The 17,618-nt window shown below is 37.2% G+C and overlaps 1 protein-coding gene across 6 annotated transcripts in view; it reads left to right on the top strand.

Annotated features, from left to right (window-relative positions):
• The window catches only part of HS3ST5 (heparan sulfate-glucosamine 3-sulfotransferase 5), a 264,957-nt gene that overhangs the window by 151,973 nt on the left and 95,366 nt on the right, over positions 1 to 17,618 (top strand). For 5 of the 6 annotated variants that reach the window (XM_025860618.2, XM_073893805.1, XM_073893803.1 and 2 more), the window contains one exon: positions 5,526 to 5,637. The gene's annotated coding sequence lies outside the window, so the exon portion shown is untranslated. The remainder of the gene's footprint in view (positions 1 to 5,525; positions 5,638 to 17,618) is intronic. The other variant, XM_073893807.1, reaches the window with a different exon arrangement.

Raw genomic sequence — 17,618 nt, 5'->3', positions numbered from 1 at the left:
GTTTGTTGCCTTGAGGTGCCCTTGGGTATCCAAGAGAAGTTTTCAGCAGGCAGAGCCTGAATTGCCAAAAAACAAAAGATGATTTCATTTTGAAATTTATGAATGGGTAGGAAACCTGTAAGTGTAAGTAAGAGGTAGCTGAATTTCTTGAGATTCCTTGGCTAGTTTTCTAGAAAATTCTTTGACTTAGCTCCTGTTACATATTTATAACTCACTGACTACTGTTTCTGTAGCTCTTTTTCTCAACACATTTTGAATTTTATGCTTAAAACATATTTTATTGATGACTTAAATGTTTCCTATTCTAATTACACACCTTTAATTTCTCTGCATTTTTTTCAACCAGAAATTGACATAATTAAAAATGTTGTGGTCTTCCAGGAAGAAGTACAAAATAGAAAATGTAACAGGCTATAGCATTACACTTTGAGTCGATTCTGTGCAAGTTTAATTCCCTACGCTTGTCAAAAGTTGTTAAAACATTGCTTGCCTTTTTTGAATATAAAATGTGGGCAGACATGTACTAATATATCAAAAAATGACACTTTGTCATAGGGGGCTTTCATGGGAGAATGTTCTGAATAAAATGTTTTCTTTTACAAAGAACCTGACCTGTTTAACATTCCAAAGCTAACACAAAAGAACACAAAATGCCTGAACTTAACTGCCATTCACAACCATCAGTTTCATTTACCTTTCATACTTTTTTTTTATATTCCAAAAATTGTTCCCCCAAAGAATTATCAGTTTTATTCCATGATAACCCTTATTTGAAGTAAAATAAAAGTAGCTTAGACGCTCCTTAAAATGGATGCCTTTCAGACTTACTAGCACTTCTGATTGTATGAAGATGATACGGTTGGCTATGTCTACTGTTAGACTCAATGTAATTATATGTGAAGCAACAACTCCCTTATCTATTAGGAACACTTGCTGAGGCTAACTGTAGTTTGCTCTTTGGCAGATGAAATACAGAATTAAAATCTCAAGCTTGTTTTCAAGGTTTTTTTCCACATTTTAAAATCTTTTAACCTAGGGAAAGATGGTAGCCAGAAAAGAACGGAAAACAGATGGCATTTGAAGGCCTTAGCAAGATTGACAAAGCAGATGCCCCTGTATGTCTCCCCCTCCTCATTCTTCAAATAGTACTTCCCCATTACGATTAATTTGTGATGGATCCAATGCTTTGGATCTTCTGAGGATTTCCAGAATTAAGATAATGGTGGATAGTTGGAATGTTAAACTGCAAATCAACAGATAATTGGCTTTGATCAAACCTCATATCGTCTTATTGAAATAGGAGGGATATCTCTATACGTTACCCACATCCTTGCCAGAGAATGCACTAAGTCTGGCTCTTCAGTGGGAATATCATTCATTGTTTAGGGTACCAGGGAGAAGGGCTGAAAGAAATAGAAACAGATGGCAGTTGAGGTAATTGAGAAACGGTATAGCTTAAGGCATCCTGGAATGCCACATAATTGTACTAGTGTGAAAAGAAAAGAAACATTCTATGTAACTTCGTTTCATGTGTAAGCTGAGCCTGCTCAGAATTAAAATTCCTCAAGGGTGGGAGGGGATGCAAAAGGTTTGAGCTAATATCAGAGAATGGCAGGAACAGATTCCCCCACTAGAAGGGTTCATTGGAGAGTAGGAGGCCCAAGCCAGGTTTTAATAAAATACTAGAAAATTCTGTGCATATGGATATGAGAGACAACTAATACTGGGAGCAATAGATTTTAATTCCTAATAGCTGAGCCAAATGTGTTGACTTCATCTTTTAATTAACTCACACTATTATTGCAAGGGATAGGTATTTTGTTGTGGTAGTGGTGGTGGTTGTAAGCATCTCACAACTGAAAATGCCTCCTTTAGAGCTCTTAGCTGGAGAGCTGGACAGTGAGGTGCAGAGCTATAGAGTGAGGTTTTGTACCCGCCTCCATCACTACTAATTACGCGGCCCTGGGCAGGTGCCTTAGACTCCCTTGGTCTTTTGTTCACCTATAAAATGGGCCTAATGATACCAGCTCATGAGGCATTTAGGTCAGTGCCAAAACATATTTAGTAACTAATAAATGGTAGCACTATCATTAATAGACAGATTGGCACAGCTTAGCACAGCACACAGAGGGGTAGGATATTCCCGGTGTAGTTCTTCACTGCACCAGGAAACAGTGGTTATTGTGGGTGCTTAGAATTTCCTCATGTTCTGTAAACGAGTATGTTTGAGAAGCTAGAATTATTTCTAAAGTTCCCAAACCTGCTCTCTCTTGGTTCCTAGGTATGTAAACAATGTTGTGTGTTTGAAGAGAAGTTCAAGTCAGAACATTTCCTTGAAAACATGTTCTAGTTCCATTATCACACTGACTCAAAGGTTTTTTTTTTTTAACACCGATTGTTACACACTTATGAATCATTTGCTAAAAACAGTGGTTTCTCCTAAATGTATTAAGGCCAAAACTAGTTTATAAAATTTACATCCTTTTAAAGTTCAAATAATCATATCCTTGATGATATAGACTGTTAGTACCTACGAGGTTAAAAGTACATACCATATGTAACAAACAACTAATCATTAAAAGTGGAATTGGTAACTTGAGATTTATCATTCTGAATCTATTTGCAACACATTTCTAACGAATTCTTTCCTCTACTTAAATGAAAGACAAAATGTATCTCCCCAAAGTGGCAGCTAGTAAAAGATAACCCTTTCTTGGGTCATTGTTGTCAATTTGAAATTGACTCAGGGAAAAAAAAAATCTGCTTTGCTGCAGTCTCTTAGATACAAAACTGTAGCTACTCTTTGCTAAACCATTTCCAACATGACATAATATTTTAGTTCTATAAACATCTAAGAAAAACCCTAATCATTGTAATAGCATTTATTACTGCAAAAAAATGGGTATATTTTGTAAGAAAAAATTATACTTTTTATAGAGGAGGCTCTGAGGAAGAAAAATCTGAATAATTTGTGATTTAATTTTTTAAATTAAAATAATTTATTACAACTTCAAGAATAATGAGGAATAACGCTTTGGATAGCTTCATTTTCTATATAGTAGCTATATACTCCAAACTTTATATTTGTAAGAATATAAAAATATATTGCTGTGTTCAGATTTCTATATGGTAATTTGTATATGTTTAAAAAAATAACCATTGGCTAGTTTTTATTCTGCAGTGTAACTATCACTTAGTATAAACCATGATGCATGGTTAAGTGCTTAATAAACATTTGTAAGTTGAGTAAATATATCGATAAATTTATAAAATATCTTTTAAAAGATTCTCTTTTAAAACTATTTATTATTGTATGATACCTTCTACTTTAACCTATTCCCAATAGTGAATAAAGCTGTGCATCTCCTTAGCACTTTGAGGCCGGTACATTTTTCTGCTATCCTGCCATCTATTGCTTTTCTGTATCCTGGAATTAGTATAGACATTAAAAATCCAAAAGAGAGCAGTGCCTCTGCTGGCTGAGAAAGACTGATTTAAAGGCAAGTTAGCTTGTTTTGTTCCTTGCGCTAAATACCTGCAATTACTGATTGTCACATTTTTCTTCTGTTGTAAAAACTGAACTAATTGAAGGTACTACCCTTAGGGGATGAGTTCTGCAAAGTAATGAATGTTGAGTGCCCTCTTGAGTTTAGCATTTTAATTATTCACAATTATAATGATTTCTGTTTATTTGGGAACTTTAGAAGTAATTCTAGCTTCTCAAACAAATTGAGAAGCAGAGTGGTTGAGGCTTCATTTTGCTTTGTCTTCTGTTGAGGTCAGCAGCCTCTGAGCATGTGAGAAGTTCTCACAAGCAATGGATCCAGTTTTCTGGCTAATAAGTAGACACTACCGATGTGTGCCATGTCCTGAAATAACCAAATGTACTTTTTTTCTACTAGTTTTCTGGTTTCTCTGGAACTGTTTGGGCAGTATTGAGGTAGTGAGGTGGAGAATGGACAAGGATTCAAGTAGAAGAACTGGAAATAATGTATGAAAGTGTGTTAATCGGAGAAGAGATACGAGAGATTTGGTAGCTGGCTATTAGCCAAGTGTATACAATTTTAAAGTCTTTTCTTTTTCTTGAAAAAGGTGTGGCGGGGGGGCGCCTGGGTGGCATAGTCGGTTAAGCATCTGACTCTTGATCTCGACTCAGGTAATGATTTCAGGGTCCTGGGATCGAGCCCCACATCGGGCTCCACGCTCAGTGTGGAGTCTCCTTGGGATTCCCTCTCCTTCTCCCTCTGCCCCTCCCCCCACATGCTCTTGCTCTCACTCTTTTTTTTCAAGACTTTATTTATTTGACAGAGAGAGAGCATGCACAAGCACAGGGAGCAATAGAGGAAGAGGGAGAAGTGGGCTCCCCACTGAGCAGGGAGCCTGATGTGGGGCTCGATCCCAGGACCCTGAGATCATGACCTGAGCCAAAGGCAGACACTTAGCCGACTAAGCCACCCAGGCACCTCTCTTGCTCTGTCTCTAAAATAAATACATAAATCTTAAAAAAAAAAAAAGAGCAAAACTTAAAAAAAAAAAGTGTGTATGTGTAAAAGATGCATATTCTGGCCATTTTGGACCAGAACAATTTTATGTCTACTATTAAATAATATACTAGTGATAGTGATGTATTGGGATTGGGCTCCTACAATCTATTTAGATGTCATATACACTCTTAATAATAGCCTGGAAAAAACAATGAAATATTACTTTAAAAAGAACAATTTTATGTCTACTATTAAATATATATTAGTGATAATGATGTATTGGGATTGGGCTCCTACAATCTATTTAGATGTCATATACACTCTTTAATAATAGCCTGGAAAAAACAATGAAATATTACTTTAAAAAAAAAGAGTTTGGCATTGCAAACCTGTTTCATTGCAGTCTGTTTCATTTTCTCATCTTTTTCTTTCTTTCTTTTTTAATCTAATACAGCACTTTAGTTTTAGAGCCAACCATGTACTCTGCAGCTAAAGAATTACTCAGGTCTCCTAGTGTTCTATATTCAACTTAGGAAGAAGCAGCAAGTGCTTAATATATTCAAGTGGTAGCAAAGGTAAAAATGATTTGTGTGGATAATCATCATACGGCTATAAAAGGTAGTCTGAGATGCACAATGTGGGCATCTTTAAGTAGAGTACATTTAACCTCTCTCACCTAAAAACTTCAACAGCCAGATCAGAAACAATTTTCTGCTGCAGGAACGTTATCTGAAAGTGCATGTGGGTAGCCCCCAATTTACAAGTCCATCTCTAATCAAAGGGAATTAACAGTTGCATATTCTAGGGTTAGGCTCAAATGTGAGCTCTGCTCTTCATCAGCAAATTGTTTAATAAAGGCACTGGAAGTACCATTTGAAAAGAGAAAGAAAGAAGGAAATGTTCTGATCATCCAAGACATACTTCTTCTTCTGCCCATAACACATTTTTAACTACAGCTGCTAAGGAGCAGCAAAAAAATAATGATTAAAACAAAATAAAAGACTCACTGGAAAATCACTTTATCTCCATCTCCACCCCCAGGTGTTAACAAGCAGGAAACAAGCGGAAAGGACCGGAGGCGGTGAGAAGAGGCCATGGAATACCCACCAACCAGATAATCATCACCTGATCATTGAGAAGTGTCTGAATGTAGGTATGTGTACTGAACACTGACGTGCTATCCGTTATCCGACTGTCAGTCCTCCCACCCCATGGGTTATACATCTGCCATCTCATCAGCCTTTGGAAAGCACTGCTCGGCATGACACGGCACCCGCGCGCACAGACACACCGCCTCTCAGAAACCCCCGGTGGCTCTCGCATAGGGGGTCCTCCCTCCTCTCTGGGCTTCTCAAACGTTCTAAAAGATGACTTTAACGTGTCTCTTGTTCCCCAGTCTCCGTGTTCCCATATAGAAACCTTCCCCACTGACCCCAAGCCTTATTTCCCGAGCACAGAGAGCCTTTGTCCTTGCTGTCCTGACTATCTGAAACAACTTCCCCAAATCCTCCTTCCTGGTTTTAATTCTGCTTTTCCTCCAAGGCTTAAGTCAAGTTCCACCTATATTACAAAACCGTGCCGATTTTCCATCCCAATTATGTCCTTCCTTCCAGACCGCCATAGAACTTGTGGTTATACCCCGCTCTGACATTTGACAACTTGTGTTGTGTATGACTTTGTCTCTCCTTATGCATGTGCCCTGTGTCCTCAGGGTAACTAGCTATTTCTGGAAAGGTGGGATCTGTTGCATTTTTTATACCAGAATCCAGGGTGAGAAGTGGGCATGTAATGAGCTGCTCTGACAGAGCAGGGCGACAAAGCAAGATGGTTAAGAACATAGATCTGCAGCTAGCTTGCCAGAGGCTGAGTTTCAGTTCCTGTTCAGCCAGCTAGTAATTGACTGTGGCAAGGTTCTTACAAAAACTTTCTGTGCCTCAATTTCCTTATCTCTAAAATGGGAATAATTAATACATCCATCCCCTTGAGTTATGGTAAAGTTTAAATTAGATAAATAAAAAGTGGTTAGCATAGTCTAATGCTTATTGAATGCTCAAAAATTGTTACCTATTAATTAGTGTATACATGTAACAGTCCATCCCAGTTAAGTTTTTCAATAATGTCATAAGATAAGATCACATTATTCCCATTCTAAAAAGAAGAAATCTGTGGCCCTGAGAGGTCAGGTCATTGCCCAAAATCACAAGAGGCAGAGTGAGAGCCAAATTGTCTGACCTTAAACCCTGGGTTGTTTCACACTGCACATTGCCTCACACACCAGTTACTGTTGCTAACGATGAAATGTATAGCTTAAACCAAATTATGCTGAGATTTCACTAGATTTGACCTTGAAAAATCTTTTCAATGTGCAATGTTTTAGTTGACTGTAAATACTTTTCTTATGGGCTAATCCAAATGCGGTGGAATCATAATTACCTTTGTTTGTTTGTTTGTTCATCTGTTTGGTTTGACTCGGAGGCTAAAATTCAGCTCAACAAATATTTCTGTTCCCAGGCACTGAAGGAGAAGGACAGAGAAAATACCAAATGGGTAGTTTTGCCCTAGAGTGTTTTATAATCTAGGTGACTAAAGTCATGGAAACACAGAGCAGAAACATCTCACACGTTTTTAAACCTTTCTTTCCTAGGTCCCTTTGAGATCGGCTCTTCCATGCTCCCTTCCTCACCCCATGTCATAATACGGTCTGGACACAGTACCACTGCCTACAAAAATAACACTTTGGGGTTTGGCCGAATGTGCCATTCAAGAGTCAACTCTAACATGTATAAGCTTTTAAATCATTGTATTCTATCTGAAATTATTTGGGAGAATTTTCAAAAAGCCCCGTTGAACTTGGCAGACTAGCCTCTCTTGGAGTATCTTTATTTTCTAGGAAATGAGGTCTGGTTCTTGCCACTGCCAAAATTCCTTGGCTGCTGCTACTTCTTTTGTGCATCTGTAGTCCTTAGCACTGTGCTGGGGTATAGTAGATGACTGATAAATCCTTGGTTCAATGAACTGTTGTCACCCAAGTGATAACGTTAATATACTCAGCTCTCCTGGCCCACCACTGGATTACAGAGTAACTTCAGAGATCCTCTGTAGACCTAAGGGAACTACCTTTAGGTGAAGACTCCCCAAGAGGGGATTGGAAGGACTAACATTTTTGAACACTTACCTTATTCTAGGTTTTTTACTTTACATATACCATTTCATTTAATCATCAAAGTAACCCTATGAAGTAGGTATTGTTATCCCCCCATTTACCAACAAGGAAGCTAAAATTAAAGGTTTAACCAATATATTTAAAAATCACACAACTGGTGAGAAGGAATTTCTAACACAAGTCTAATCCAAAGACCAACAAATGATGAAGTAGTAACGGGGACTAAGTGAGCCCAAATTCAGAGTCAGGAGGGAGGTACTCTATTCAGACACTGGTGTCAAGTGACTCAGGCACATCACATAACTTCTTCATGCCTGTTTCCTCATCTCATGTCACCTTATCATGAAGATCAAAATATTTCATTTGTAAAATGGCTTTGAAATTATCATTGATACTATAAACATAAGTTCTAGTTAATGGGTCTGGTAAAAATAGACACCGAAACAGTGTAGAAGCCCCCCAAGTCATTTGATATGCATAGCAGGTAATAGGAGGAACGTAGAGGCAATGAAAGAAAGCAAAGGCCAAAAACAAGCAAATGCCATGCCTATGGAGGGATTTTGGAAGCAGGTCTAGAAAAGACTGCTCCCCCATGCCAATCCAATGCTGTGCACTTATCAGTTACTAAGTGGCGCTTACCTATGTAATATGTCACATCATGTTTTAAAGTGTAGGTATAATGGCCAGAATCACTAAACCAAGGACTGAATAGAGGATAAAACAGTGGAAATGAGGACTGTTGCATAAGGAGCTGTATACCTTGTGTAAAGAATGGTTGTTTGGCAGGCTACTCATCTGAAGGATTAAGAGTAATGCTGTCCTTAACCACTTGGTTCTCAAGGTGCGTGTGTACATGAAACACCTCAGGGGCCTTCGTGGAAACCCGTGTGCTGCTTCTTGAAGCGGTCTGTCTGAAAGTTTTTCAGAACAACTAATGGCACTTCAAGTTGTGGCTGATGTCTGGTTTTGACCTTGTAAATGTTAAGGGAAGTAATGTATTTGATGAGTTTTAAGCATGTGCTTCAGTTAAGTTACTGTGCTAGTAGAAACAGCTTAGTCTTACGAACTGTAGGGTGCTTTCCATTCTTTAGCGTTTAATTGCATTCCTACTGAGTTTAGATAATAAGTCATTAATCTCAGCATCTGATCTAATCTGTGATGTAAGAAAGTTACCCATATTTCTTCTTTTCATTTGTTGACATGGTAAGTTCCAGAAACCACCTACCAGATTTTTTTAAATTGTATTTTAACCTCAGTGACAATAGGCAAACTAACTGATATTTTAAACAATATTCAAGAAGTCAAAGAGAAATTAAGAAACCACTTCTGTTAAGGGTCTTTTGTTAAAGCCTGCCTGGAGAACGCCTCCACTGCTGAGATGGAGAATCTGTGACCAATCGCTCAGTTTCATCTAACCAATTTTAACTGCCAAATATTTCTAAAAACATAGGCCTATAACAATAACACACTTAACTTTTTTTTAAGTAGCTGCCTTAATATTTGAAGTTTATCATTATTGTTCACTATTGAACATCTTAATGGTAGAATGGGTTGCCAGAATAATGATTGTAGTAATCACAGCGAAGAGTGACTAATTTGGGGAACATTTTTAGAGCATAGTCTTAAGTTATAAAGGTATTTTGTGCACTATAAGTCATTATACAAATATCACTTATAAGAATAATTATAATATCAAATTATGTTTGTCTGCAAAGTAGTGAAATATAATAGAGGAAAATTTTCCTACTTTTACTTAAAAAATATTAATGAACATGGGTTCTTTAATATAGAACAGGATAGTACCTGAGAGAAGACTCATAAGAATTATAATATCTACTGTAACAGAGTGCTTGTTCTGTGCTACACACTCTAAAATAGATCACTTTGAGTCTTCAGAATGTCCCTGCAAGATTTTGTTTTCTTCATACACCCACTTATACAATTGGGGCTCAGATCCGTTAATAAATAGATTAGTCAACTAGTAAATGGTAGTGCCCCAAGTTAAACCCAGATGTTTTAGATTCCTATACTCATACTCTTTAACTATTAGGGAAGTCATTTTCCTCCATAAACAATAGGAAGTAAGGAGTCAAAAAGAAAAGCTTCAAAACAAAAATGATTATCGTAGCTATCATTTATTTAACGTGCCAGGTGTGGGGGTAGGTGCCACAGGGTGCCCTTGAAGTCATTAACCTCAATTAACAGCTCAAAAGGGGTTCATTCATCTCAGGTTTTTCAAGTGAATTGGATATTGATATTTTCATTTGCCTTGTGAGAATTTTAGAATTCAAAGGCATTGAGTGACTGATCCAAGATGGCATGCAGCAGAATGGAGTTGCCAACCCAGGTCTTGATGAGTTCCAAAATCCATATTCTTTCTGCAGAATATTATAAGCTAAAATATATTTCTGATTTATAAAATAAAACCTCTGCACTGCTGCATACTTACCATTTTTTCTCTGAATTTATTCTTAAAATGATTTTAATTTTGTTTAGAAGTTACTGAGTTTTTTGTTGGTAAGGAACTTTCAGAAAATGAGTATTAATTCAGTGAATATGCACTACTTTGTGTTTATCCTAATGGTGCCCAAGTTCACATTAAAGTCATATTCCAACATTATAAATCTCATGTGCTCAGCTTATATTTCATAATCTAGAATTTCACTAAGAACTTAAAGATGAAAGCAGATTTATTAGGTTCGGGAAGACTGCCTCACATACAGAAATTGCTGCTCTGGAATACCACAAGTTACCAGCACAACTGAGTAGCTTTCATGCTAATCTTGCAAGAAGCCTAGAGAGGCATTTTGCTTTCATTCATTAAACAAGTGTCTACTGATTGCTAACTATTTTCATAACTTCATGCTAGGGAGATTGGCAGATAATAAGAACACAAACACCCCTACCCTTAAAGAGTTTTACAAATTAATTAGGGAGAAAAGACATGGAAACCGTTAAGCAATGAAAACTGAAGTTAAGCCATATTGCAACAGTGAAATAAATCATTTTAATACAAAAAGAAAAAAACAAAAAACAAACAATGAGTGTTCCAGTTTCATGGCTGGTGGTGCTGACTATGGGTTGAAGCAGAGAAAAAGGCTTCACAGAAGGAAGGCAACTGGCTAGGCAGAGAGGATGGATGGTACCTGCCAGGCAGGCACTATGGTGGGAGTGGCCCAGCAGCAGGTGCATTTATTATCCCACAGGTTTGTGCAGGAGAACTGGAAAAGACAAGATTAGAAAAGGAGGTGAGGCCAGACAGTCAAAGGCTTTGATTCTAGCTAAAGACTCTGACCTTTGGCCTCCAGGTGATGGGGACTCATTGAAAATTTTTGAGCAGAAGAATAACATAATTAAGAGTGCTTTAAAAAAGATTAATTTGGCAGGAGTAGGCAGGATGGATTGGTAGAAAGAGAACAGGAACAGGGAAACTACCACAATAATTCAGTTCTAAGGTGATGAGGCTCTAGACAGAAGTGACAGTGGGATAGAGGGAAAGAATAAATGCAAGAAATAGTGCAAAGAAAGACAGGAGAGAAGGTGATGATGGGATGTGGGGGAGAAAGACACAAAATATACTAACTTTGCATTCTGCTTGGGAACTTTTATAGTTTACAAAGTATATAGAGTTCTTTGACATTGTACATAATATTCATGGTCTGAGATGCCATTGGATGCCAGGACCATCTTGCTTTTATTCACTGTAGCATTTCTTTTAGCAAAATCTGCAGTGAAGTCCTGATTTTCAAAAGATAATAAATACAATTATAAAAATGCCTGGGAGAATAATTGTAGCTTTAGGTTGTATTACTACTTCTGTGACTACCAGCAATAATGACTGCAGTTATAGGATGGAAGCATAATTAGATGAGTAATGAAAACTCCACTAAACAATGATGTTTAATTTACCCCCAAAATTCCAGTATCTTAGTTCAGCTGTTGTTATATTTTTTTTTTAGCAATTGACTTTCAAAAGTCATTAATTGATTGTCCAGAGTACATTATTTTCACAAATGTATTAATACGATTCTCTAGTAGTTTAGAGTCTATTTGGTGCTTTCCTGCTAGGATTAATTACATTGTCTTCGAAATGTCCATGTATAATAATTGTTTTACTTTACAAATAGAAAAACTGAGCCATAAAGAAAATGAATTAATGATTTATCCAAAGTGGTGTGAGAGCTCAAGGATCTGTCTTACCTATGGGTCCAGTGGACTAGAGAGAGAAAATAAAACTAGAAAGGCATCAACAATCTTTTTAGTTATCTAGGTTTAGTGAAATACCCGGTGCCAGGCAAATGTGGCCTTCTTACCTAGAACACACACACACACACACACACACACACACACACACACACACTCTCCATTGCATTACAATGATATAGAGTAGTTACTTCAAAAAGCAAGTGTCATTTTAATATTACTTAGATGCTGTTTTTAATGACTCAAGTAAAACGTATTGTAGCTTCTAATATTAATTCATTCCCCACTTAGAATTGTTAAAAATATTTATGATCTGGTATAGAGCAAAGCATTTTGTTATCCATTTTCTTCAGCTTTGATATAAAAGCATTCTTCAGCTGTTTTCTAGGGACGAATGTTGTCAAAGTTTGATGGTAATTTATGTTGTCAGTCCATTAAGTTGATTTTATGGCAGCCAACACAACTATTGTCCATTTATGAGAAACCCGAGGACCACTCTGGGTCTCCACAAAGGCCGTTTGATACTGCCCTCTCATATGGCTGACCTTGAGGGGAGTTGACTTTGGTAATTTATGGCGGACACCATCTAGGAATACCTATTTGCAAGATTCACTGTCATTTAGTGCTAAATGATCATTGCTGAGTCCAGAGACAATCTGAGCTCCTGACAGAGCAATCCCATAAAAAATATTGCCTACCCACCCAGGTGTCCTTTCCAATTATCTGGAGTAGGAATTAATACTTTTAAAAGCTGCTAGTTTTTGAAAGGTTATTACAATTTATTCCAGCGGTTTCCTTTGCACATTATGATGAATTAGTTTATTACACCATTATTTTCCATGTCAGCTTTTTAGAAGATTGAACCATAATGTTGAAACATTAGTGTGAATGGCAAACATACTATTTACAGCTGAGTAATATATTTCTTTGAGAAAAATGTGCTCAGTTTTTAATAACAGGTAATTTTATGTTTATGCTCCCTAATGCTGTTGTCAGGTGTTATTTATTTCTGCTTGGTAGGAACCGGAGAACTTTCTTTTAAAATGTTAATGGGGGGTTTGGACAGATTTTAGAGTCATAGTAAGAATATGCTACTTAAAAGTAGAAAATATAAATTGCAAGTGTTTTTTTCCTGAAAGCTAATATTTTCTAAGTTTTTCTTGACACCAGTTTAATATATGATGACTTCCAGGGAGAGTGATACTACTCTCAATTTTTTCTTAAATACAGTTGGCGGGAGGAGATTTTTTTGTTCATTTTTCTAAGGTCTTAATGACTTCTGAGTTTTTCTTTAAGAAAACTTCTTTATCTTAAGTGATTTATTGCTTCATAAATCATTTAGTGATGTTCTATCATTTACAGGTGTTTTGTAAATAATATTAATCAGTGCTCTGATGGAGTTTTATTTTTTTTCAGTCATTATTCTCTATTATATATTTACTAAAATAGTAAAGAAGTATAGGTGATTTCCTACTTACCAGGTACTTAAAAAATACTCATTGTACCTGTCTGTGACAAAGATTGATGAGAAATATCCTAAAGAGTGCCCAGTGTACTATATTTTTATTCATAGAGCAAATAGATTTTAATGCTTATCATATGCCAGGCTTTACACATCTGTGCATAGTTAGAACATAGCCAGGACAACAGTTTAGAAATTCAGTCTTTTTTATTTCTGTTACAATTATTTTTATCCCTATAGTTTTGTTTTGTTTTTTAAAAAAATACAACTCCACAAAAATTCTGAATCTTGAGTAAACTGAGCGTGTAAGCAAATTCAGTAACAACTTGGAAGTTTTATGTTTGCTACCTCCAATCCAACAAATGCTTGCCAAAGGAAATATTGTTTTTTTTGTTTTCTCATCAAACACATTTGTTTCTTTAGCAAACGTTTTCAGTATTGAAGTATTTATTTTTGTTGACATGACTGAAGCAAATGTTAGTTTTAGCGGAATTAAGATTCACAAAATTCATAAGTTTTCCCCATTGTGCCTGAGAATTTCTTGATAATATAGGAGATGGATAACAGGAAGTGTTCTAAGTTTCTCCATTTGGGGGGAAAGGGGTGTGATTTTTGCTGAAGTATAACATAACATGCAGAAAAAAGATGCACATATAATAAGTATACAGCTCAATGGATTGTCACAAAATGAACATACCTGTGTAATCGGCACTCAAAACAAGAGACAGAAATCATCGGCATTTCAACATTTCCTCTTCCAGTTGATCACTCTCCGGCACCCCCACCCCCTAACTGTTCTTCCTACTATTGACATCATACATTAGGTTAGACAGGTTTTTGAAATTTGTATAAATAAAATCATGATAAAATTATGACGTCTTTTGTTCACAACATCATGTTTTTGAGATTCATCCACATCGTTGTATGTAGGTGTACTTCATTTTCATCACTACATGGTATATTACATATTTTCATTTGCCCGGTCTACTGTTGATGTTCACTAGATTGATTCCAGTATGGGGTTATTGCAAAAAAAAAAAAAAAAAAATGCTCTGTTAGCATTACCATCTATATCATTTGGTGAAAAATAATAGCATTTCAATTGGGTATGTTTCTTGGAGTATTGGACTAGGCCTCAGGATAGGTATAGGTTCAGCTTTCATAGATACTGCCAATCAGTTTTCCTGAGTCCTGGCAATGTTTTACACTTACTAGTTATTTTCCTTTGGACCTTAAGCTTAAAAATACTTGGGAAGATTTGGAGTAAATAATTTCTAGGTTTCTCTCAGGCCTGAAGTACTGTAATTCAGTACTTGTTACAAAGGAGAACATTGGCATAGATTTTCACAAAAGGCAGATAATGAGAATCTGCTATTTGGTTTTCCATTATATTTCCCAATTTGCATTTGCATCTGGATTTGACTGTTAATGAACCTAGCATTCACATTTTATGCTAAATAATGAAATTACAGTATCTGGTGCAGAAAAGCTGGAAAGTTTTCTGGTTTACTCAGTCATATTCTTCCATGTATATAGCATATTCCTTGCCAGGCTGATGGTAGTAACTGGCCAAATGCAAAACAGTCCCACTCTTCTTCAGCATTCCTGGTTATTTTCACTGGAGTAAAGTAGCACAGGGATTGTGTGGATATATCTCTTGTGGTATTTTACACAAAACAAGTATTCCATACATTTTGTTGAACACATCCATTTTGTTGGATGGAGTTTTTTTGTTGTGGGGGGCGGGGCTTGGGGGTTTCATATAATCTTGGCCCTGCCAACTGACTTTGGCCCAATTGTTTATCTCTCTTAGCCTTATTTTCTTCATCTGTAATGTGGAGAAAATAATGGCTCCTGCCCCATAGGTCACTGTGAGAACAAAATGACCGCACAGGTGAAGCTCTTTGCACAGTGCCCACACACGGTACTCAGTAACTGTTGGGTGTTGTTGTTGTTTGTTTGTTTTTCTTTTTTCTTTTTATTTTTTATTATGTTCCATTTGTTTGTTTTTTAATTTTAAGATGGGTATTCTTTCAACTTCTGTCTAAAGATAGTAAAGATTCTGTTGCTCATACTTTCAGAAAAGTAGACAGACAGGCAACAAAGTCAATTAGAACTTGACAGCTGGATTTTATCCTTTCTTCTATTAATGTTTCCACAAATATTTTTGAGTACCTACACAAGACCCAGTTGCTCCACCACAAACAGGTCAGATACCACAAAGGGCACACAAAGCTGACGTGACTTGCAAGGTGAAGTGCAGTTGGGCAGTTCAAGTGCAGTCAGACACGGCATAAATGGGAAGTTCAGACGGTACCAATTGCACAGCAGGGCACTTCACTCCAGGAAGGCTTTCTGGAGGAACTGACCCTCCACTGACAGCTGACAGATGCACAGGAGCTGACCAGCTAAGGGAGGAATAAGAATTATATTGGGACAAGAGCATACCAGGCAGTGGAAACAGCATTAGAAGACTGGAAGATTTTCAGAAAGACTGAAGCTGAGAAGGCTAAGTAGGAGGAAAAGAAAAGGAAATGCGTCAGGAAGAAAGAGGTAAGTTTAAAAAAGGCAAGGAGGAACCAGTCCATCAAGGCCGTATGAGCTGGTCTTTGGACTTTGGATGTTATCCTGGGGGTAACGAGAAGCTATTGAATAGTTTTAAATTTGAGTGTCAGACCAGACTTTGATTTTGACTATCAAGATCAGATTTGTATATTAGAAACACCATTGTTGGCACACAGTGAAGAATGGATTGGATGAGAACAGGACAGGAGGCAGAGGAAGACCAATCAGGAGGTGAAGAGAGTGAACACGACAGAGGGTAACTGTGGTGTGAGGTCTCCACAGTAGGAACAGGGAGAAGAGAATGGATACGAAGTATCACACTTGGAAATCTAGGATCATCCCCATATTCCTGGCTTGGACAATGGGATGGATAGTCATGGTATTAGGGAAGGAGGTAGAAGGAAGCAATGCAGAAGGAGGAGGAGGTCGGGGTGGAAGATGGATGTGTTCCACTGGGGCCTGTGAAGGTTGAAGTGCCCGTGTTATCTAAGTGTCAGAGGCCAGTAAATACTGAATGAGTATCTTTGAGTTCAGGAGAGAAATCTTACATGAAGGTCTAACTAACATGGGTAATTGCAACAGTCAGGAACATAGGGCAGGATGCTTCAGCAGGGTTTATAGAGAGAAGAGAATGGCCTAGAAGAGAGAGACCTGAGGAAAAGCCATTGCATAAGATAGAGATGGAAGAAGAGGAACCTCAAGGGGCACTGAGAAATAAGAGCCACAGAGGTGGTAGGAAGATGTGAAGAGTGTGGGTATCATGATGACCGATAGGATAAAATGTTTCCAGAAGGGAGTGAATGGTCAATAGTGTCAGATACTGCCAAGGGTGTGAAATAAGCTGGGTATTGAGAAGTGTAACCACCAGATTTAGTAACAAGTAGATCTGTGGAAACTTTGCTAAGAAGAGGCTGGCTTTGAGCCAATTAGGGTGCAAATAATAAATGGAAACATAACTAAGAGTTGATGGACTTCCAGATGAATAAATTACTAAATAGCATGCTGTTTGGGATCCCAAGACCTCCTATGGGAAAATAAAATAAAATAAATAGCACGTTACATGGCTATATTAGTAAGACAGTTGAACTAAGACCTGTTAAATATAGATTTTAAGACTTAAATACCAGAACTACAAAGTACAACAACTCCTAAATACATACCACTTTCGATCATGCTTTTTTTTCTTAATGGGTGTGTGTCAGTGGTTTGACATTTACCTTTGAATTCTAGAAATGTTCTGTAGAAGAATCTGAATTTTATGCCCTAATAGAATTGTTAGAAATTTGCCTCTTAATGAAACTCAGCTGCAAATTCTAAAAAAAACAGGAATGAACAGGGCGAGGAAGAAATTCTCTTTGGATAAGTTCCTTTTGAACACTTTTTGTTAATGTTGGAAAGAGTAGGATATGAAAGCACAGCATAGAGGAATTCCAAATGGAAAATCAGCTCCCTTGCATGTACATATATACAGAGTCCAACTCAGAGAGAGGATGAACTCCTGGAGGAAAAGGCAGTGATTCATTATTGTGAGTTAAGAGGGGACATGTTATAAATCACAAGCAGGAAAAGCACAGTTCTGTTTTCCTTGCTCTGTTCCACTGTTGAAAATTAATTTTCCTCAGGATTTTTTTTTTTCCTGGTGGCTGTTATTTACAGTATTGTCCACCCAGACCAGCTCATTCATTTACATGGGCAGCTCTTGTTGGGGCACCAGGGTAAAGCATAGCACATTAGTTCAGGG

The sequence above is a fragment of the Callorhinus ursinus genome, unplaced genomic scaffold (assembly GCF_003265705.2).
Source record: "Callorhinus ursinus isolate GAN/ISIS: 27379988/994484 unplaced genomic scaffold, GSC_fseal_2.0 scaffold6, whole genome shotgun sequence".
In the NCBI taxonomy this organism is placed as follows: Eukaryota; Metazoa; Chordata; class Mammalia; order Carnivora; family Otariidae; genus Callorhinus; species Callorhinus ursinus.
Note: the sequence above shows the minus strand (reverse complement) of the source record. Positions and strands in the feature narration are given on the sequence as shown.